Here is a 24,278-nt window from a genome sequence, read left to right on the forward strand (position 1 = left end):
AATGGGAAAAGGGGGGTTTTTTTAACTTGTAATATTTTTTTAATTTTTTTTTTTACACAAAAAAACACTAACTCATTTTTACTTTTTTTTTATTAGTCCCCCTAGGGGGACTTCAACCAGCGATCGTTAGATCGCTTGCACGATATACTGCAATACTAATGTATTGCAGTATATCGTGATTCTGACAGGCATCTATTAAGCCCTGAGGCAGGGCTTAATAGGTGTACAAAGATGGCGGACCTGGGGGCCTTCATTAGGCCCCCAGGCAGCCGTAGCACCCATCGCCCCCCCGCGGTTGCGTTGTGGGGGGGGGCCTGATAAGCTGTTAGAGGGGGTCGCCCCCTCTTTCTAGCGATTTAAGTGCTGCGGTCTCTGTTGACCGCGGCATTTAACGAGTTAAATTAGCGGGATCGCGCTCGAGCGCGATGCCGCTAGTTACTCTGAGGTGTCGGCTGTAACAAACAGCTGACACCGGCATCGTATGAAGCGGGTTCACTCCGTGAGCCCGCTCTATACTTCCCCTACCCGACTTTGGGGTATGGATACGTCAAATGTCGGGAAGGCGTTAATAGACAACTGAGCGTGTTTTTAGTTTTTTGTTTTTTTTTTTCCAACTGGGCGTTGTAAAGAAAAGTGTATAACGCTGACCAATCAGCGTCATACACTTCTCTCCATTCATTTTTAGCAGTACTCGCAACACAGCGTCACATACTCCCACATTAACTTTACCGAAGTTTCTTGAGAGTGAATAGACATTGCATCCAGCCAGGATGCGATGCCTATTCAAACTTCCGACACTTCGGTAAAATTTCTGTGAATGACAGCACGGCGTGATCTCGCGAGATCCTGGCTGGAGGCAATGTCTATTCACTCTCAAAACACTTTGGTAAAGTTAATGTGGGAGTATGTGACTGTACAGCGTGATCTCGCAAGATCATGCTGTGTTGCGCGTACTGCTAAAAATGAATGGACAGAAGTGTATGATGCTGATTAGTCACTGATTGGTCAGTGTCATACACTTCTCTTTACAATGCCCAGTTGGTAAAAAAGTAAAAACACGCCCAGTTGTCTATTAAGAAGGTAATTAAATCTAAAATTGTGTATAGCTTGCGTAAAATTTATTTTTTCTCAAAACAAAAAAACACTACTGTTATCTATATTACAGCGCCGATCACATTATGTAGGAGATAGGGCACTTATAATCTGGTAACAGAGCCTCTTTAAAATTCAAGGGTACTTCAATTGTAACTGCAAGAACGCTATTTATCTGTTAAAATGTCCATGTGGAAAAGTATACATAGGACAGACTATGCAATTCAAAAAAACACGCATAAATGAACATCGTTCAGAAATCAAAACTTTTGGACAAAAAAAGGAAAGATCAAAGTACCTATATCAGTAGTTTAAATGTTTGTTCATTTTAAGAGCAGGGATGACTGAGGTCTCAGACTTATTGATTTTATGATGAAACTGTAGTAGATTTATGATAAGGGTATGTTCACACGGCCTATTTACGGACGGAATTCGGGCGTTTTTGCCCCGAATTACGTCTGAAAATAGCGCCTCAATAGCGCTGACAAACATCTGCCCATTGAAAGCAATGGGCAGACGTTTGTCTGTTCACACGAGGCGTAAATTTACGCGCCGCTGTCAAATGACGGCGCGTAAATAGACGCCCGCGTCAAAGAAGTGACCTGTCACTTCTTTGGCCGTAATTGGAGCCGTTATTCATTGACTCCAATTAATAGCAGCGCTAATTACGGCCGTAATTGACGCGGCGTTCAAGCGCCTGCACATGCCGTTACGGCTGAAATTACGGGGATGTTTTCAGGCTGAAACATCCCCGTAATTTCAGCCGTAACGGACGCCCTCGTGTGAACATACCCTAAGATTGTCTGGGTTCGAGATGAATGTCTAATAACCCAAAGTTCAAGGTGGGAGTAAGTGGAGTGTACTGGATACATTGAAACCTAACAATATAAAGTAATTATCCCATATGGAAGACTATTTGCATAACTACTGAACGCTATTTTTCCGTTTACATACGGAACTAATCTACAAAAGTTGAGTAACTTTGTAAATACATTGCATTACTTATCTTACTCTGGTCCTGAATTACCAAATGTATTATAATCCAGAGCTGCCTTTACAATTTTTCAGACCTGAAATTTCCCATCATGCCTCTTTGCTCTGGTGATTTGCAAGTTTGCATTCTGGGAAGTGTAGACTTTACACTACTATAGAGGAATCAAAGATTTCTATTGAAATGTTTTAAAGGGAAGGTGTCGCAAATTATTTTTTTTTTAATACAAATTTGCTTTTAGTATGTTATTAAAATACATTTTATTTATTTGTGATTTTGTGTTGTACTTTTTTATTTTTTCTTACTTCACTATGGGGGCTGCCATTTTTTTTTTTTCATCTCTGTATGTGTTGATTAACGACACATACAGGGATGGAATATGGCACATACATCCCCATAGAGAATGCAAACGGGAGCCGTTCCATTCACTATAGTGTACGCGTCTGTGTGGGAACGGTACATGTGCCGCTCCCACACAGTCCAAAAGGAAGGTCTTCTGCAGAGCGACATCCGGCGCCATTTTCATGTGGACCGGAAGCCGCGGCCGGACAGTAAGATGACTACTTCCGGTCGCTGCTTCCGGACATATGTTCCAGGCAGCGAAGACGCGAGGAGTAGGACCGGAGGCAGCAGCGGCGGCAGGAGCAGGTAAGTTATGTTTGTGTATGTGATGTGTGTATTATGTTCATGTTACACTGTCTGATTACCACTGTATCTAATCCTCCTACACTGTGTGCCGCCATTTTCTGAGCGAATGCACAGTGTAGGAGGATTAGAAGATTCAACCACCTCCTTCTCCTGGCACTAGCCAGGATAAGGGAGGGGGAGTTGTGTGAGCACACTAGAGCGTGTGTGTCTACACCAAATTTGCAGCATAAAGCAATGAGGTTGCTTTACCACATTGCAATGCAATGCAAATTAGAATCTAATTTATAATATTTCCTGACTTGTGAAAAAAATTAAAACAATGTTTCATCACTTAAATACTAACTGTTTAACTGAAAAAGTGACACATTCCCTTTAAATTACATTCATTTGTTGAAACAGAAGTGGAAAAAATCTGAAAAAGAAAAAAACAAAACACAAAAGCGGCATATCATGCAAATACACAGTGTAAGGCGCATATGTATAAAGGTAACCCTGATCATGTGTTTACAAGTACATTGGTGTGAATTCCTCTGTGGTAATCCTAAAATTTTAAGCGGAACAGGAAAAAGAAAATATGTCAAAGGACATTGCGACCGACCAGCACAACAGGTAAATGTTTGATCCCCCATTGAAGTCTGGGGAAAAAAAGGAATTTAGACCAGAGGCTAACGAGTTGACATACATAGACAGGCACAATGAGGAGACGAACATGGGGAAACATAGAAAAGGAAGAACAGATAGGGGTGGAGGGGAGAAAGGTAATGGCCCTTCGCTCTCGTACAAGATCTTTCTATAGGTCCAGGTGTAAGGCACCAAAAAGGAGAAATACAAATATGAGGTTAACCTTCAATGTCACAATCTAGGGGTATGTGGACCCACTAGGCCGCTACGCCGTAGCGGAGTGGCAGCTGGTCAAACAAGAGTCTATACATTCTATGCAAAAGTCCTTTAGCACGAGAGTACCCATATGAGTCCAGACAGTAGCAGAGGCTTAGGCACGGGTAGAACATGTGGCCGATGACAGCAGACGTGGCAGATGATACACATGACTCCAACTAAAGGCTTAGGTACAAGAGACAATACGGCAACAGGATACGGGAACACTGGGAGCAGGATACCACTAAGGGACCATTTGCAATACGAACATGGGTAGACAACTACAGCGCTCAGGAAAGGAGAGGAAGGGCAGAGACTTTTTATAGTCCAGTGTGATCTGGGGATAGGTTAGGGAAACTTTATTAAGTAGACTCTCTTGTGGATATAATATAATAAAACATCACTTTTATTAAATCTGCAGTAAAAAAATAAAGATAGCACTAGGCTTCCTTCCTATATTCCACCTAAAATAATTGGTTTACTGTAGGGGAGTAGTGCTGAACAAGACAATAGGAAGATACATCTCAGTCTAAACTCACAGTTACACATTCAATCTAGCAAACTGATTACTGCCCCACATTTGGTATAACACTCAAAAATATCTATGAGGGGGCGCATGCGCGCAGCTTAACATGGAGGATGTGTTCTAGCCAGGCTCCGCACCTTGTGAAGGCAACCTAGCATACATACCGCTAACAGCAGGCATCGGACTCCTAAAAGCAGCAGGGGAAATATCTTGGATGCTCAGGCATCCATCTATGGTCAGAGGGAGCGGCAGACTGGGTAAGCAAACCCAGGCACAAAGATCCGTGGCGGACATGCTGATGGCGGCGCCTAACATAGCGGAACAAGGCCTGCAGCAGCAGCAAGAGACACAGGCACTGACACAGCCCGGCACATCGGCGCTATCGCAGGAGTATCCAGTGCTCCTGAGGGAGCACAGCAGTGAGTCCCCATCTCAGGCACAGAGGGATGAGCAGGTAGAGGGCCCGATTCTGGACCTGGGAACACCGCAGCCATTGCCCGCTCACGTGGTACAGCACACGCTCATGCCGCCGGTCAGTAATCCTGCCCTGTCAGAAGACGCCATTTTCTCGTGCATATCACGTGCCATGCAAGCTCAGATGGGAGAAATCAGCTCCAAAATCGCCGCAGTCTATCAGGACCTTCATAAAGTAGGGGCTCACATGCAGGCTATAGAAACCAAAATGATCTCCATCACGACCAGGGTTAACCAGAACACCAGATTTATGGAAGATCTGCAGGGGCAATTGGATGTGGTGAATACCAGAATTGAGGACCTGGAAAACAGATCCCGACGCTATAACTTCAAGATCATAGGGGTCCCGGAATCTCAAACAGATATGCAGGCGGTGGTGCGTATGTTACTTACTACCCTGATACCCGATATTTCGGAATCTCATATGGAAATTGATCGGGCCCACAGAGCATTGACGGCCATGAGGCGGGATGGACTTCCCAGAGATATAATAGTGAAACTCCACTATTATTCGGTTAAGGAGAAAGTAATGGAAAAAGCTCGGAAGCTTCCAGTGATCACCATTTGTAACACCACGATACAGATATTTGCGGATCTGGGTCCCCAAACCATACAAAAAAGGCGGATACTCAGCCCTATCTTGTAGACCCTCAAACACCATGCTATTCCGTATCGGTGGGCATTCCCATTTCGTCACCTCTTTATGCCCAACAATAGGCAATATGGCTTATCTACACTACAGGAAGGGGAAGAGCTTCTGAGGGACTTAAATATCCTCCCGTCGCCGGACACATCCAGTTCTTCTCATTTACATATGCAGGAACGTCCGTTGTCACCTATTTGGCGCACGCAGGGAGGCCGTCAAGATGGGCCTCGGGAACAGAGGGTGTACTCTCGTCGCCAACAACCGAATCCCCCATGACTGATGGAGAACCGCAGATAGCCTCATTAATTTTATTTTTCATTCCTCTTCATTATTCTTCATTACTCTACATTACGGATCATAATGGCTTCAGAAAACACCGATATGGAACCCGTAGCAGCCCCTAGGTGGATGGGAATCTCGATTTCAGTCGCTGAGTTTGTCCTGGAGTTGTCCGACTTCCACACATATTATTGGCCCTTGTTTGTAGTTTGGCCCGGACATTACGAAATCGAAACCTGTTATCCTGGGGTCGCAGTGAGTTGATGTTCCGGCCATATTTATATGCTCAGCTAAAGAAGCGATGTTTACTTTGTATCACTATTAGTATCTGGAAGCAAATTATTAACATGTGTAGATTTAGCCTCCTTGTTATTGCTCCCACTTGGTCCCGGATAAAGGGCGGTACGAGGGATAAAGGGGGGGGAGATATACAAGAGACATAGCGGGGGGTAGGGGAAAGAATTTCCACCTAATGTGCTCAGGGATCGTACATGTTAAGGGTCCAAATGTCTATATATGTATTTATGGATATGCATTGCCTTCACGACGGTCTGCTGCCCCCATTTTGCAGTCTTTCTTGACTGCGTAGTCGGTAGACTATGTTCAGTACTGCTAAAATTCTGTGTCTATTGCATTTTTGTTCTGTTTCCTATTACCTCTCCCTCCTCCCACTCTTCCCTAGTTTTGACCTTCGTCAATATGATTGTTTCCCAATCAGCACATGGTTATACCTCCTGCTCTATGATGGCGGTCCCGGAATCTACTAAAACCTACAGTTTACTCACACATAATGTGCAGGGCCTTAATTCCCCGATCAAGCGTCGAAAGGCCTTTTTATACTATAAATCTACCCATGTTGATATCCTATTCTTACAGGAAACGCATCTCTCTACCTCCTCTGCTCCATCGTATTTTCATAAACACTACTCACAATTTTTTTTAGCTAGTGCATCTACTAAGCACAGGGGGGTGGGCATATGGTTGGCGAGAGCGGTTCCGTTAACATCTCATAAGACGATCTCTGACCCGGATGGCAGGTACATCTTGATCACAGGTCTGTTGCATGACTCTCCGATAACCTTTATTAATTACTATGCCCCAAATACTAATCAACCGGCGTTCTTCCAGGGCATGTGGCGAAGGCTTCAATCATCAATAGAAGGCCCGATAATTATGGGAGGGGATTCTAATATTGCCTTAGACGTGTCCATGGATAAGTCTCATACATCCCGGGTACGATATATTCCGCCTACCCCAACCAGCATTCAAGTAGCGCGATTTTTTCACTCGGTGGATGTCATAGATGTCTGGCGGGATCTTAATCCCACAACAAAAGATTATACGTACTTCTCCGCGGCCCATAATATTCACATTCGCATTGATCATGTTCTGCTTTCCACTAGTTTGCTCCCCAAGGTCACGGATGCTAGAATTTTGGCTACCCCTTGGTCTGATCATGATCCGCTAGTGGTTAGGCTATCAGATTTATGTGGGAGACCCCCCATCTCCTCTTGGAGATTGAATGAGTCACTACTATCGGACCAGGAGATAGTCAAAGAAATCCAGCTGGAATTGGACACATATTTCTTGATTAATAAGACTCCGGACCCTTCGATTATGTCCAACTGGGCGGCTCATAAGGCCGTGATTAGGGGAAAGTTCATCCAGATTGCCTCGCGTAATAAGAAACGGTCAAAGGAGAAATTAGCATTGAAGAAAAGGCAGTTTGCGGACTTGTCCGAGCAATTTAAAAAGGACCTATCGGCAGCTATCAAAGCTAAACTTGCGGAAGCCCGAACTGAACTGAATTTATGTCTGACAAGTTGGGCGGAAAAGAGTCTGCGATGGTCACAACATACGTTTTTTACACAGGGGAATAAACCGGGGACATTGCTTTCGAGACATCTTACGCCTAGATTTAACACATCCACACCGCCGAAATTGCGCTTGGCGGACGGATCTCTATCACAGAACCCAACAAAGGTTTTGAAAGCCTTTCATGATTTTTACTCCGCACTATATTCGGCACCATCCAAATTTGATACAAATAAGGCTAAAGTCTTGATGGAAACAGCTATCCCTACTAAACTTTCCCAAGGGGATAGAGAGGTATTGGATGCTGAATTTAGTTTGGAGGAAGTGTTAGATGTTATTAAAAATCTGAAGGCTCACAAAACCCCGGGGCCAGATGGGTTTTCTTCAGGCTACTATAAACACTTTAGGGAGGTCTTGGCCCCACACATGGTTGAGTTATTTAATGCCTATCGGGGAGGTAACAATTTACCTCCTTTCTCAAATTTAGCTTACATACATCTCATCCCCAAACCTCATAAGGATCATACAGATCAGGCCAATTACCGCCCGATATCCCTTCTCGATGTGGATCTTAAGTGTAATGGCAGGAAGGGGGTGAAGGGAAAGTGAGCCCTAATCTACCCACCGCCCTGTCCCTGCCTACTTGCAACGACCCGCCCTAGGCGACGGGGTACAACTGGGCGGCGGTCCCTACGCTGTCTAAGTGCACGGGAGAACAAACAGGGAACACGCAAGGGAAGGGGCAGTAGCCCACGGAACGCCGCGAGGAAACGGAGCGGTGAACGAATAGTCAGGACCAGGATGAAGTGGAGTATACCAACGTGAGCACGGAGAAGGAAGCAAGCCAGGGGCAAAGCGAAGCAGGTAAAGCGGAACTGCAGAAAGGCTGGAGCAAGCAGCAGTGGGGCCAGGAATCCACAAGAATTACAAGCACTGAGGAAGAGAACACGGCAGGAAATAAAGGACAGGGGGCGGAGCTAACTCCGACTGACCAGGCCGCGATAGGCTCTCCCACTCCTGAGCCTGCCACCCTGGTTGGTGGGAGACGGTGTCAGTCTAACAGGTCTGGCCTCAGGTGTGGATTGATTAATCCCAGGAGTATACCTAGACGTAGTACCTGGCAGATCCCTAACAGTACTCCCCCTTTTATGAGGGGCCACCGGACCCTTACTAAGAGGACCCGGTTTAGTAGGGAAGAGAAGGTGGAACCTCCTGATCAATACCCCAGCGTGAACATCACGGGCAGGTACCCAAGTCCTCTCCTCCGGCCCGTATCCTCTCCAATGGACCAGGTACTGGAAGGAGCCCTGGACCATCCTACTGTCCATAATCTTGGCCACCTCGAATTCCACCCCCTCAGGGGTGAGAACGGGAACAGGAGGTTTCCTCGAGGGGGACCAGGACGGGGAGCAGCGTTTGAGGAGGGAGGCATGGAAGACGTCATGTATGCGAAAGGATGGGGGCAGCTCCAGACGGAAGGATACAGGGTTGAGGACTTCAATGATCTTATAAGGTCCAATAAATCGGGGAGCAAACTTCCTGGACGGGACCTTAAGGCGCAAGTTCCTGGACGACAACCAGACCAAATCCCCGACGACAAACCGGGGGTTAGCAGAACGTCTACTATCAGCCTGAATCTTTTGTGCGCTCTGGGACGCCTCTAGGTTCTTCTGAACCTGGGCCCAGACTGTGCACAGTTCCCGATGAACATCCTCTACCTCAGGATTATTGGAACAACCAGGGGAAACGGAGGAGAACCTTGGGTTAAACCCGAAATTACAGAAAAAGGGGGAGACCCCTGACGAGTTACTGACCCGGTTATTCAGGGAAAATTCAGCAAGGGGAAGGAATGAGACCCAATCGAATTGACAGTCAGAGATGAAACACCTTAAATATTGTTCCAGGGATTGGTTAGTCCTTTCCGTTTGGCCATTAGTTTCGGGATGGAAGGCGGAGGAGAAGGACAGATCAATCTCCAACTTTTTACAAAAAGCTCTCCAAAATAAGGAAACAAATTGTACCCCTCTGTCAGAAACGATATTGACTGGGGCCCCATGGAGACGCAGGATGTGTTTCACAAACAAAGAAGCTAACGTCTTGGCGTTAGGTAGCTTCTTAAGGGGCACAAAGTGGCACATCTTGCTGAAGCGGTCTACTACCACCCACACCACCGACTTGCCCTGAGATGGGGGCAAATCGGTGATAAAATCCATGGAGATATGCGTCCAAGGTCTCTTGGGAATGGGCAAGGAACGTAGTAGGCCCGCAGGTCGGGACCTAGCGGTTTTGGACCTAGCACAAACCTCACAAGCGGCGACGTAAGCCCTAACGTCTTTAGGCAACCCAGGCCACCAATAGTTTCTGGTAATGAGGTGTTTGGTGCCCAAGATGCCAGGATGACCAGATAGAGCGGAGTCATGGTTTTCCCTGAGTACCCTTAGCCGGTATTGCAGGGGAACAAACAGTTTGTCCCCAGGGACGTTCCCGGGAGCTGAACCCTGATCAGCCGCAATATCAGAAGCTAAGTCAGAATCCGTGGCAGAAACGATTATACCAGGGGGTAAAATACAAGCAGGATCCTTCTCGGAAGGAGGATTGGCCATGAAACTACGTGACAGAGCATCAGCCTTAATATTCTTGGACCCAGCCCTATAGGTAACCAAGAAATTAAATCTGGTAAAGAATAGTGCCCACCGAGCTTGCCTAGGATTAAGCCTCCGGGCCGATTCTAGGAAAACCAGATTCTTGTGATCTGTAAGGACCGTTACCTGGTGTCTGGCCCCCTCCAGGAAGTGCCGCCACTCTTCAAAAGCCCATTTAATGGCTAGAAGTTCGCGGTTGCCAATATCATAGTTACTCTCCGTGGGCGAAAACTTCCTAGAGAAGTAAGCACAGGGGCGGAGATGGGTGAGGGAGCTGGTACCCTGGGACAAGACGGCCCCCACTCCCACCTCGGACGCGTCAACCTCCACAATAAATGGCTCCTCTTGGTTGGGCTGAATCAGCACGGGGGCCGAGATAAAGCACTTCTTGAGGGTCTCAAAGGCCTGGACGGCCTCAGGGGGCCAATGGAGGACATCAGCACCCTTGCGAGTAAGGTCCGTAAGAGGCTTAGCGACGACCGAGAAGTTGGCAATAAATCTCCTGTAATAGTTGGCGAACCCTAAAAAACACTGTAACGCCTTAAGGGAGGCAGGTTGGACCCATTCCGCCACAGCCTGAACCTTGGAAGGGTCCATGCGGAATTCATGAGGAGTGAGGATTTGCCCTAAAAATGGTATCTCCTGTACCCCAAAGACACATTTTTCAGTCTTAGCAAACAGATTATTTTCCCGAAGGACCTGGAGCACCTTCCTGACATGCTCCACGTGGGAGGACCAGTCCTTGGAAAACACCAGTATGTCATCAAGGTACACAACCAGAAAATTACCCAGGTAATCTCTCAGGATTTCATTAATAAAATTCTGGAAGACAGCAGGGGCATTACACAACCCAAAGGGCATGACCAGGTATTCGAAATGACCCTCGGGTGTGTTGAACGCTGTTTTCCACTCATCCCCCTCTTTGATGTGGATAAGGATATATGCCCCCCGTAGATCGAACTTAGAAAACCATTGGGCTCCCTGAACCTGATTAAAAAGATCCGGAATCAAAGGAAGTGGGTACTGGTTCCTTACGGTGACCTTATTCAGGTTACGATAATCAATGCACGGCCTAAGACCACCATCCTTCTTCCCCACGAAGAAGAAGCCAGCACCTACAGGAGAAGTCGAGGGGCGAATGAAACCCTTGCAGGCATTCTTGGATATACACCCTCATAGCTTCACGTTCAGGACATGAAAGGTTAAATATCCTACCCTTAGGAAGCTTGGCACCAGGCACCAAATCGATCGAGCAATCGTAATCTGTATGGGGGGGCAACACCTCGGAGGCCTCCTTAGAAAACACATCGGCGAAGTCCTGAACAAACTCAGGAAGCGTGTTTACCTCCTCCCGGGGAGAAATAGAGTTAACAGAAAGACATGACATACGACATTCATTACCCCATTTGGTAAGCTCCCCAGTATTCCAATCAAACGTGGGATTATGCAACTGCAACCAGGGAAGACCTAATACCAGATCAGACGATAATCCCTGCATCACCAGTACAGAGCACTGCTCCAAATGCATGGAGCCAACCAGGAGTTCAAAAACAGGAGTATGCTGAGTAAAATAACCATTAGCAAGGGGAGTTGAGTCGATACCTACTACAGGGATAGGATAAGGTAAATCAATAAAAGGCATCTTTAGAGACATAGCAAATTCCACAGACATGATAATAGCAGATGAGCCAGAATCCACGAAGGCACTGCCCATGGCAGACCGGCCAGCGAACGAGACCTGAAAGGGAAGCAAAATTTTATTGCGTTTCACATTAACGGGAAATACCTGTGCGCCCAAGTGACCTCCCCGATGATCACTTAGGCGCGGAAGTTTTCCGGCTTCTTATTCTTGCGCCTGGGACAGGTGTTCAGTAGATGCTTGTTGTCCCCACAGTAGAAGCAGAGACCATTCATTCTGCGAAACTCCCTACGTTGTCGAGAGGACATGGAGGCCCCGAGTTGCATAGGTACCTCCGAGTCCTCCGTGGAGGGGTGAGGGGATGGGACCTCGGGGGGGGGGGAATCGCAGAAAAGTCAGAGGGGAGCACATTGAAACGTTCAAGCTGACGTTCCCTGAGACGTCGGTCAAGTCGTACTGCTAGGGCCATAACCTGGTCAAGGGATTCAGAAGAGGGTAGCTAACCAGCAGATCCTTCAGGGCGTCAGATAATCCTAACCTAAACTGGCACCTTAGGGCCGGATCGTTCCACCGAGAAGCTACGCACCACTTTCTAAAATCAGAACAGTATTCCTCAACCGGTCTCCTACCCTGACGTAAGGTCACCAGCTGACTCTCGGCTAAAGCAGTCCTGTCAGTCTCGTCGTAAATGAGTCCGAGGGCAGAGAAAAAACGATCAACAGAGGAAAGTTCAGGGGCGTCAGGAGCCAAGGAGAAGGCCTACTCTTGGGGCCCTTCCTGGAGTCGGGATATGATGATACCCACCCGCTGGTTCTCGGAACCTGAGGAGTGGGGTTTTAGGCGGAAATACAGTCTGCAACTCTCCCGGAAGGAGAGAAACGTCTTACGGTCCCCTGAGAACCGGTCGGGTAACTTGAGGTCGGGTTCTAGAGGTGAGGTGAGGGGTACTACTAAGGCAGCGTCACCCTGGTTGACCCTCTGGGCCAGGGCCTGGACCTGTAGGGAGAGGCCCTGCATCTGCTGGGTCAGGGTCTCAAGGGGGTCCATGATAGCGTCAGCGTAGGAGAATGGTAGACTAGGTATGGCTTGTAATTATGTAATGGCAGGAAGGGGGTGAAGGGAAAGTGAGCCCTAATCTACCCACCGCCCTGTCCCTGCCTACTTGCAACGACCCGCCCTAGGCGACGGGGTACAACTGGGCGGCGGTCCCTACGCTGTCTAAGTGCACGGGAGAACAAACAGGGAACACGCAAGGGAAGGGCCAGTAGCCCACGGAGCGCCGCGAGGAAACGGAGCGGTGAACGAATAGTCAGGACCAGGATGAAGTGGAGTATACCAACGTGAGCACGGAGAAGGAAGCAAGCCAGGGGCAAAGCGAAGCAGGTAAAGCGGAACTGCAGCAATGCAGAAGCACGGCAGAAGCAGGCTGGAGCAAGCAGCAGTGGGGCCAGGAATCCAGAAGAATTACAAGCACTGAGGAAGAGAACACGGCAGGAAATAAAGGACAGGGGGCGGAGCTAACTCCGACTGACCAGGCCACGATAGGCTCTCCCACTCCTGAGCCTGCCACCCTGGTTGGTGGGAGACGGTGTCAGTCTAACAGGTCTGGCCTCAGGTGTGGATTGATTAATCCCAGGAGTATACCTAGACGTACTACCTGGCAGATCCCTAACATTAAGACCATGACAAAAATTCTGGCGGTTAGATTGAATTCTTTCCTCCCTTCATATATACATAAAGATCAAGCGGGTTTTATACCCTTCCGCCAGGCGGAGGATCAGACAAGGAGAGCTGTGGATATTATCTCAGCAGTTCGCTCGGGTTGGGATGGAATTCCTGGACGTCAAAGTATGTTATTAAGCCTTGATCTTCAGAATGCCTTTGACTCGTTATCCTGGGAGTACTTGTTTTATATCCTTGATAGGATGGACTTTGGCTCCAGCTTTTTGTCTATTCTTAAGATCCTATATTCTTTACCTACAGCAAAAATAAGCTCTAGAGGATATACGTCGGGAGCCTTTCCAATATGCAGAGAAACGCGCCAGGGATGCCCGCTATCGCCCTCCTTGTTTGTGCTGGCTATAGAGCCATTGGCCAATCTCATACGAAATTCTCCTGACAGGGGAGTACAGGTGGGGGGAATAGAACATAAATGTGCTTTGTTTGCGGATGACATCCTACTCTTTCTGTCGACACCTCTTACATCCTTGCCGAATCTTTTTCATATCCTTGATAAATTTGGCAGGCTGTCGGGGCTTAAGGTCAATCATACCAAGTCGGTGGCAATGAATCTCACAATACCAGATAGGGTAGTAAAGCTCCTACAACTTAATTTTGATTTTAATTGGGATGCACGTAGATTGACGTATTTGGGCATCAAACTGACACCCACAATAGAGTCCCTCTACAAAGCCAATTTCCCTCCACTGTTTAAACAAATAGCTGCAGATCTTGCTAGATGGTCTCCTCTTAATCTTTCATGGTTTGGTCGTATTGCCTCCATTAAAATGAAGATTTTGCCCAGATAGCTGTATTATTTCCGCACGCTCCCTGTCGTGGTCCCACAGAAGTCACTTAGACAAATCCAAGCGCTTATTATGTCATTTATGTGGGGTTCTAAACGTCCGAGAATACAGAGACAGACTTTATTTATGCCTAAAGTTGCGGGGGGTTTGGGGGTTCCCAATATTCAGCATTACTACTATGCAGCGCGTCTGGCACAGTTTACAGATATTTATGCGAGACCATACTGCCCTCAATGGACACAAATAGAAACGACCGCATGTGCTCGTTTTCCGCTAGAAACTTTATTGTGGACGGAGTCCTCGGGTAGGCCTCCGGTTCTCTCCCCTGTGCTTTCTCAGATGTTACGGCTGTGGGATACGATTAGAAAAAAATTTCATATTAAATCAACCCATAACCCTCTTATGACTATCACGAGTAACTCTGCCTTTCCTCCGGGTCTGCGTAGCATGGAATTTCGCTGGTGGCTCAATAAAGGATTCTACAGAATCAAGGACTTTTTTATTGGGGGGGGGACATTAGAACTTTGGATTACTTTAGGGAATCACACTCGATGCCCCCATCGGAGCACTTTAGATATTTACAGATACACCATTTCTTGTTAGATTGGAAATCCAGGCAGAAGGACATCAGCACATTGACCACTTTTGAAAGGCTTTGCTGGCTCTCGGGTCTACGACATAAAATATCCATGATATACTCCGATCTGGCTACTCCGGAGGGGAAACTCCCTTACATGGACCATTGGGAACACGATTTAGGCATGGGAGTGGACTTGGAGCAGTGGAGGGAGATGGCATGTACGACCTCGAAATTATCCATTAACACATCCTTGGTTGAAGCGGGTTATAAGGTATTAATGAGATGGTATATGGTCCCCATTCGTATAGCTCGATTTAATCCGTCTGTGGACTCGCACTGCTTCAGGCAGTGTGGTGCGGAGGGCACGCTTATGCATATCCTATGGGAATGCCCAGTAGTTGCTGCCTTTTGGAATCAGGTATACCAGCTCATTAACATGGTGGTCCAAGTCAAACCCCCCACTGATGTAATTACGGCACTGTTGGGCGGTCCTATTCCGGAAGTTTGTATCCCCACATGTAAATTTGTCCCATATGTATTTCTGGCAGCTAAAGTAACTATTGCTAGAGCTTGGCGATCATCCACATTGTCTATGGATATTTTGATTGATAAAATCTCATGGATAATGATCAATGACCGCCTTACACATCTTCTAGCTGGTACATTAGACAAATTTGATGCCATCTGGGCCCCATGGAGGAATCGCACACTTTCGTGAAATACATAGACGGAAACTATCCCCTTCTATCCTATATCTTCCCTCCCTCCCTCCCCACTTGGTTATTGAATGTTTACCCCCCTTTTAGAGGCCATGTCCTGGTACTCTATAAAGCAATGTGATGTCAATGATAGTTACCTATGTTAGTAATAACTACATTTATATGCCTTATATTTCGAAGGAGTTTTGACGTCATAACAGACATGTAATGTGAGTTTCACTGCAGGCCATGTTGGTCTAATACTCTGCTCAATTATATTGTTGATTTTCAAAAGTTGAGACTCTGCGAGTCTGTGTTATTATTATTTCACAAAAACTGTTTAATAAAAAACTATTGAAACCAAAAATATCTATGAGCGTATTAATAAAATGTCTCAATGCGTTTCGTCTGCAGTATGACCCACAGACACCTTAGGAGACTATTTTCGATTAGATATTGAAAAGATTATTACGAGAATACCAATTAGTATGAGTAGAGATGAGCGAACCGGGACAACCAAACCCGGTTTCGGTCCGAACATCGTGAAAAGTTCAGTTTGCAGCGAATCCGAACTTCACCGGGTTCGGCCGAACACGTTTTAACCGAACCCGGCTACATTTTGGCGCCTGCCACATGTTAGATCTAAAATGGAGGATTTCAAAATATCACCTGACATCAGGCTACCCCATAATGCCTTGCAAACGGCTCTCCCAGCCAATCGGGAGGCAGCATAGGGGCGGGCTCAAGCCTGCAATAATAGTCTATGCACGGAGCTCAGCGGCCATTTTAGAGACAGGAGCTGTAGGGATAGCATCTCTGTGCAGTAAGGGAAAGCTTTAGGAATCTAAAAGCCAGGAATCCAGCAATCGAAGGGGCTCATCCTCTACAGCGGGAGTCTACTCTACTCTCAACATCCAAATTGCAATACAAATTATCCATTTGCCAAGCCAGTGTGTGAATAAGCTTTTATAAGGGGCTCATCCCCGTTGCATGGGTTAACATCCAACTTGCAATCCAGGCAGGCAGCTGTAGTACTACAACGCCCAGCATTCCCTGAGTGCACAGTGGCTGATAGAAATTCTCATTCATTGCCATTTGCCAAGCCAGTGTGTGAATAAGCTTTTATAAGGGGCTCATCCCCGTTGCACGGGTTAACATCCAACTTGCAATCCAGGCAGGCAGCTGTAGTACTACAATGCCCAGCATTCCCTGAGTGCACAGTGGCTGATAGAAATTCTCATTCATTGCCATTTGCCAAGCCAGTGTGTGAATAAGCTTTTATAAGGGGCTCATCCCCGTTGCATGGGTTAACATCCAACTTGCAATCCAGGCAGGCAGCTGTAGTACTACAACGCCCAGCATTCCCTGAGTGCACAGTGGCTGATAGAAATTCTCATTCATTGCCATTTGCCAAAAAGGGTAAATTTTTGGAGGACTTGTGAAAAGCCATTGCTTGTTGCTTTTACATGCATGTATGGATGAACCCCGGCCGGCATCTGCCAATAAAAAGGGTACATTTTTGGAGGGCTTGTGAAAAACCATTGCTTGTTGCTTTTACATCCATGCATGGATGAACCCCGGCAGGCATCTGCCAATAAAAAGGGTACATTTTTGGAGGACTTGCACTCAAAAGCCATTGCTTGTTGCTTTTACATCCATGTATGGATGAACCCCGGCAGGCATCTGCCACCATAAAGGGTAAATTTTTTGAGGGCTTGTCAAAAGCCATTGCTTCTTCTTTTACCACGTTATATGTATAAACCCTGGCAGGCATCTGCCGCCAAAAATGGTTCATTTTTGTACCTTTTTTAACAATGCATTAAGCATACAACATGCACAAGTGCAGTGGTTTCTGTTAGTTATCACCGTGTCCCATCCGTTTTCCTATAGCCATACATGTTGGCGTAACTTTGACACTAACTTTGCCTTAAAGACAGCTCAAAAGTACTTGGATACACTCATGGGTGACTTAAGAGTGTTATACAGGGCTTCTAGGGCTTTTAAACAGTGTTATACACAATTTTTAGGGGCTTTCTTGAATTACAGGTTCGGTCAGAACTAGTTCGGTCCGAATCGAACTTTTTCATGAAATTGGGCGAACCAGCCGAACCAAACTTTTCATAAGTTCGCTCATCTCTAAGTATGAGAGTTATGATATTCAAACTCCGGCAGCCACAGTAAGAGCCGCACGTGGCGGCAAGGACGCCGAACTTATAAGGGCTAAGTCAAACCCTCTAGAGTGACGAGTGCCGGGACTTCATTCCCACCTCTTCATCTGAGCCAATGGGATCGCAGGCACGGCGCGCCTCATGATAAACATCACCACAGACAAGGATGTTGCCCCGGTAACCATCACAGACAGCGGCCTCGATAATAATATTACAATGAAGCATCGTGTTTGTTCCTAATACACACTACCTTTATTATTAAGAAGATATACTCAGCATAGTTCATAGAATAGAGTACGGGGGGAAAAAAAGACCAGTCCATACAGTTAAACTGAGTTAACAGAGTACTATTCAATCTCATATCATACGTATATACTGAGGAGTGTTTACTCCAGCCCAGTCCTATACTGATTTCAAAGACAAAGATTGATCTATTATCATGCTGGATAATAATATACGCCCAACAGTACATCCAGCTTAACAGAGTTATAGGTTGGTATTTACTCTCCTATCATCCGTATACACTGAAGAGTATATACTTCAGCCCAATACTATACTGATTTCACAGTCATAATGAACGATCTATCATGATGCTGGATAATGATGTATGACTATCCAGCCTTCATGCTTCACCAGCATGTATCCTTCGATGCCACATAGAGCCAAAGAAAAATAATACTCTGACCATAATATTAGATATTTCACATGCAAAGTGACAATATATAGAGTCCCTCTGCAGATCACATATGGACCTAAACCAATATACCCCACTCTCCTGCATGAACTATGCTGTAAATATATATATCCTCATAATCTCCTGACCTATGGAAAATTAATCTTGCATCCAGGGGCGTAACGAGGAAAGACTGGGCCCCATAGCAAACTCTTGACCAGGGCCTTGCCACAAGCAGCCCCCCTTATAAATAGTGCTCCCTGTTGAATGTGCCATACAGCCCCCCTGTAGACAGTGCTATATAGCCCCGTCTATAGAACGTGTCACACCCCATTTTTAGATAGCGCCCCCACCTCACCCTTGTAGATAGTGCCATACAGCCCCCTTCGTAGATAGTGCCACACACAGACCCCTGTAGATTGAGCCGCAGCTCCCCCTTTGTATAGTGCCACACAGCCCCCCTTGTGTATAGTGCCACACAGCTCCCCCTTGTGTATAGTGTCCCACAGCCCCCCTTTGTGTATAGTGCCACACAGCTCCCCCTTGTGTATAGCGCCACAAGGCAATGGCGCATCCAAGAATGTTGTATCAGCCAGGGAGATGTCGCTCAAACATGGAAAGTTGGGTTTGGAGGCAGAACTATGTGACTCTTCAGAATAGCAGCACCGCCCCATGACCCTCTAATGAGTAATTAGCATATAGTGTGCACCGTTTTAAAAGTGGATTTGAAAGATTTTGCTGCATCTGAAAAAAACATACAAGGGAATGTTTGGAAATATTGTTAGGTCATGTATTACCGCATGGTGGCGGTTCAAGGGGTTAAAACTACCTGACAGATTCCCATTAAATATACAAGTAATTGAGAACAATTCCATCTACCCCGCAATTTTGTTATTATAAATATATCCTATATAATTACAGATCCACAACCAAGCTCTGACATATATACAGCACTAGAAACAAGCCCATACATATATACAGCACCAGAACAAACCTCAGTACATAAATACAGCACCAGAACCAACCTCAGTACATAAATACAGCACTAGAACCAAGCTCAGTACATAAATACATCCCAGAACCAAGCTCAGTACATAAATACATCCTCAGAACAAAGCTCAGTACATATATACAGCACCAAAACCAATCACATACGTATATACAGCAACAGAACAAAGCTCAGTACTTACATACAGCATCAGAACCAAGATCAGTACATATATACAACACCAGAACAAATACAGCTAAATTTAGTGCAACCCCTGTTTGTACGGCGTAAAACTACAGCTCCCAGCATGGCCCGAACAATGGTGAGGATATGCTGGGAGATGCGGTTTCACCAAAAAAAAATCATACCACCCATCATCTCGCTGCAGATCATACAGTGACTACAGTAATAATTAGAGGCAGAATAAACATTTACATTAAGTGACTCACCGGTGACGTCTCAAATTCTAGTTCTTCTCTTCTCCCTCCGGTCCAGACATCTATGATGGATTTCTACCGGCCATGACCCATTTCTGCAGTTTTCCGCTCAGATGTCTTCAGCTTCTCACTTTTAAAGCATTTCTGCACCTATAAACGAAGTTAAAATTCTTAACACTTCTAAATATAATAAAGCGCCAGACACTGCACCTCTAACTATAATAGCACCATACACTGTGTCCCTGATAATAATAGTACCATGCACTGACACACACACACACACACACACACACACACACATACCGTGCCCCCGGTAGATAGTGCCCCCATAGCCCCCTGTAGTTAGTGACCCCCATAGAGCCCCTGTAGGTAGTGCCCTACACAGAAGCACCTGTAGATAGTGTCCCACATACAGCCCTCTGTAGATAGTGCCCACATATGGACTCCAGAGCTTTAAGGCAATAGTGCTAACCACTGAGCCACTGTGCTGCCCTACATATAGCTTCCCCTATAGACAGTGCTCCACATATAGCCCACCTCTGTAGATAGTCCCATATAGCTCCCCCTGTATATAGTGTCCCACATATAGCCCACCCCTGTATACAGTGACCTACATATAGTAAACCTGTAGCTAGTGCCCCACAGGTAACCCACCCCTGTATATAGTGTCCCACATATAGCCCACTCCTATAGAAAGTGCCCTAAAATTAGCTTCCCTATAGATGGTGCTCTACATATAGCTCACCCCTGTATAGTCTCTCACATATAGCTCCCCCTGTATATAGTGCCCCACATATAGACCCCCTGTAGATAGTGCCCCACATCCCTACATATAGACCCCCCTGTAGATAGTGGCCCACATATAGACCCCCCTGTATATAGTGGCCCACATCGCCACATATAGACCGCCCTGTATATAGTGGCCCACATATAGATCCCCTTGTATATAGTGGCCCACATCCCCACATATAGACCCCCCTGTAGATGGTGGACGACATCCCCAAATATAGATCCCCCTGCATATAGTGGTCCACATCCCCACATATAGACCCCCCTGTAGATAGTGCCCCACATATAGACCCACCTGTATAGGGTGGCCCACATATAGATGACCCCCCCTGTAGATAGAGCCCCCACTATAGATAATGCCACTCGAAGTTTTATTAGAAAAAAAAACAACACTTTACATACTCACATGATCCCGTTCCCGCGTAGTCCGATGGCAATGCAGACCTGCTCTTTTCTGAGCAGGTCTGCTGGATCTAAACGACGCGTCATTCAATGACGCTGATTGGCGGGGCAGAATAACTTGCCCCGTCAATCAGCACCTTTCAAGCACGGAAGCGGTGCGATTACGTCTTCGAGCCGCTAGCGTCGTTGAAAGGTGCTGATTGGCGGGGCAAGTAATTTTGCCCTGCCAATCAGTGTCATTGTAAGGCACTGAATGGTCGGGCATGAAATATGCCTGGCCTTTCTGCGCTAATGCATGTATTTGGCTGTCGCTAGCACCGGGGCCCCCTCCGGTGCTAGCAATGTCTACGGGCATGAGAGGGCCTGTGTCGCCCAGCCCATAATTTCTGGAGCCTTGGCGGCGCGTGCCCCGTAGTAGCAGCGCTACCATTGTAGCAGCCATAACAACTGCTAGCGGCGCCACTGGGCATATGGGGGGCATGTCTGCTGGCGGCACGGGCCCTCTCAAGCCGCAGGCCCACGTAGCGGCTGCTACTGCAGTAGTTACACCACTGCTTACATCCACTAACAAGTGAGCAATGATTTTAATAAATGGCACAAAGGAGATCGAATCATTTAGGCCTCCAGCTTTAGTCGATTTAGGCCTAAATATCCACTGAGATTCTTTACGTAGTAGTCTATTGTCAAAATCTCTTCTTCTAATATTCAGGCGTACTACCTCGACACCTTGGAATTTTAAACATTTCGGATCGCCTCTATGATGTTGTAAAACACGTTTTGCTACTGGGGTATCCTCCTCCCTTAAAACATTTCCCACGTGTTCCAAAATACATCTTCGAAACTGGCGTATGGTCTTCCCTACGTAATTGAGAGGACAAGGACTGCTAACCATGTATACAGTACCATAGGTTCTACAATTAATGAAGTCCCTATTAGCATATGATGTCCCCGTGGTTGCACTACTAAAGCTTTTACTTGAACAACATCCTCCACATCTAAAAGAGCCAACAATTCTGGTTTTACCCAGCCATGTGTTTGATGTAACAGATGTTGAAAGATGACTTTTCATTAGCCTGTCTCTTAGATTCCGTCCCCGATGGTATGTGACAGAAGGATATTTCATGACTTTGTCACTAACGTCTGGATCTAGGCCGAGGATACCCCAATAGTTTCTACAAATTTCAAGCACATTGCCAGATTGATTATCAGTAGTACCTATAAGCTGTAGCATCCCGTCTGCTTCCTTTTTAGGTTTGGGTACCAGGAGAGAGGCTCTATTAGAGGCCATTGCCTTATGATAGGCTGATGCTAGAGCACTTTTTGGGTACCCTCTTCTCCTAAATCTAAGGTCCAGCTCTTTTGATTTTTGTCTAAATTCAGATAATGAAGAACAATTTCATCGCAACCTCAGGAATTGTCCTTTGTGGAAACCTCTTTTTAATGTGACCGGATGATTACTGTCCCACCCCAGCAAGCTATTTGTAGCTGTAGATTTCCTGAACACTTTGGTGCTCAGGGCTCCCTGTGAGTCTATGCTTATAGATAAATCCAAAAATGAAATACACTGATCATCGATCTACGAAATAAATCTCAGGCCTGCATCATTGATGTTCAGGCATGACACAAATTCCTGGAAGGACTCCCTTGTGCCCGTCCATAGTATAAGCATGTCATCAATATACCTCAGCCAGCGGTCAATATGTGACGTCCATTTTTGCCATTAACTCCACAACTACTACTCTTTCCTCCTACCAGCCCAGGAACATATTAGCATATGTAGGAGCACATGGGCTCCCCATAGCTGTCCCCCTGAGCTGGTGGAAGTACATGCCATCGAACAATAAATAGTTATGATTGAGTATAAATTCTTCAAGTGACAAAATAAATTCATTATGTTGGCCTTAAATGTGTTCCTCTCATTTCCAAAAAATGCTTAATTGATCACTGACCATCAGCATGGGGGATAGAACTATGAAGGGCTTCCACGTCCAAGCTAGCCAGAAAGGTACCCGGGGTCAGGCATAGATCCCCTAATCTCCTCAGTACGTCCATAGTATCACGTACATATGATGGTAAGGATAATACAAAGGATCTCAGTACCTGATCAATGTATGTAGTAACCCTTTACAGCCTTTATGAGTCTTTGGTAATCCATAAAATGTAGCTATTTGTGGATGTTTCGGTTGAATGAATGACAGTTCTTTTTTGTCAATTAAGTTCTCATCCAGTGCATCAGCCAGTATGATATTCAGCTCTCTACTAAAAATATTGGTGGGACCCCCCACTACTATATGATAGCATTTTTGATCCATGAGGATTGCGTAAACACATTTTCTCATATAGTGACCTGTCCATGACCACTATGTTACCCCCTTTATCAGAGGGCTTCACATTAATATAATTATCCTGTTCCAATTCCAGAAGAGCCCTTATTTCCATCTTAGAAAGATTACTATAGCCCCTGAAACCAGTATTCTCAAACTTCTTACAAAGAGCCGCAGTAACCATCTCTTCAAAGATATTAATATAACTAGTGTCAAAGATTATTGAATGGACCAGCACCAATATCTTTTGTACCTTCTTGCCATAGACTCTCCAATAATTCAAGATCAGGTAATTCCTCTACATCAATGACCAATGCACGGCACTTAACACGATCGTTTGCTGTCATAAATTTAGCCCATCTGAGTTTCCTTGGAAACAGGGAGATGTCTTTAACCAAAGTAAAAAGATCAAAGTTTGCAGTTGGCAGAAAGTATAATCCCCTAGATAGTAGTTCAAGGTCATTAGCTGTTCGCTCTCTACTGGACAGGTTTATAACTTGTAGATCATCATTCAATGGTAATTGTAAATGTGAATATTAGGACTAGATATGGAACTCATCTCAACTTGTCTCAGGCCTCCTTTCCCTCCCTGAGCATGTATTGTGTTATTGGTGGTCCTTGTCTTAAAAAAGGCTCCGATATATGACCCGGGTCATAGGCTCTAGTCCATAGGCTCTAGTCTGTATCTGCCCCTTCCCACCCCCCTTCCTGATCTATCACTATCAGAAGTATCAGAATCTGATGAAGTCTGCTCATTCCCTTGGGTCAGATTATTGAGGTCATAGGCTCTGTTATCTTTAAAGTCAGAGAGGGCTCTCAAAATTAGAGAACTTTTAATATCTTTGAAGAGATGGTTACTGCGGCTCTTTGTAAGAAGTTTGAGAATACTGGTTTAAGGGCCATAGTAATCTTTCTAAAATGGAAATAAGGGCTCTTCAGGAATTATAACAGGATAATTCTATTATTGTGAAGCCATCTGATAAAGGGGGTAACATAGTGGTCATGGACAGGTCACTATAAAAAATATAATGAAAAAAGAAATAAAAAAATAATTAAAATAAAAATA

Source organism: Rhinoderma darwinii, chromosome 8, assembly GCF_050947455.1.
Source record: "Rhinoderma darwinii isolate aRhiDar2 chromosome 8, aRhiDar2.hap1, whole genome shotgun sequence".
Taxonomy (NCBI): Eukaryota; Metazoa; Chordata; class Amphibia; order Anura; family Rhinodermatidae; genus Rhinoderma; species Rhinoderma darwinii.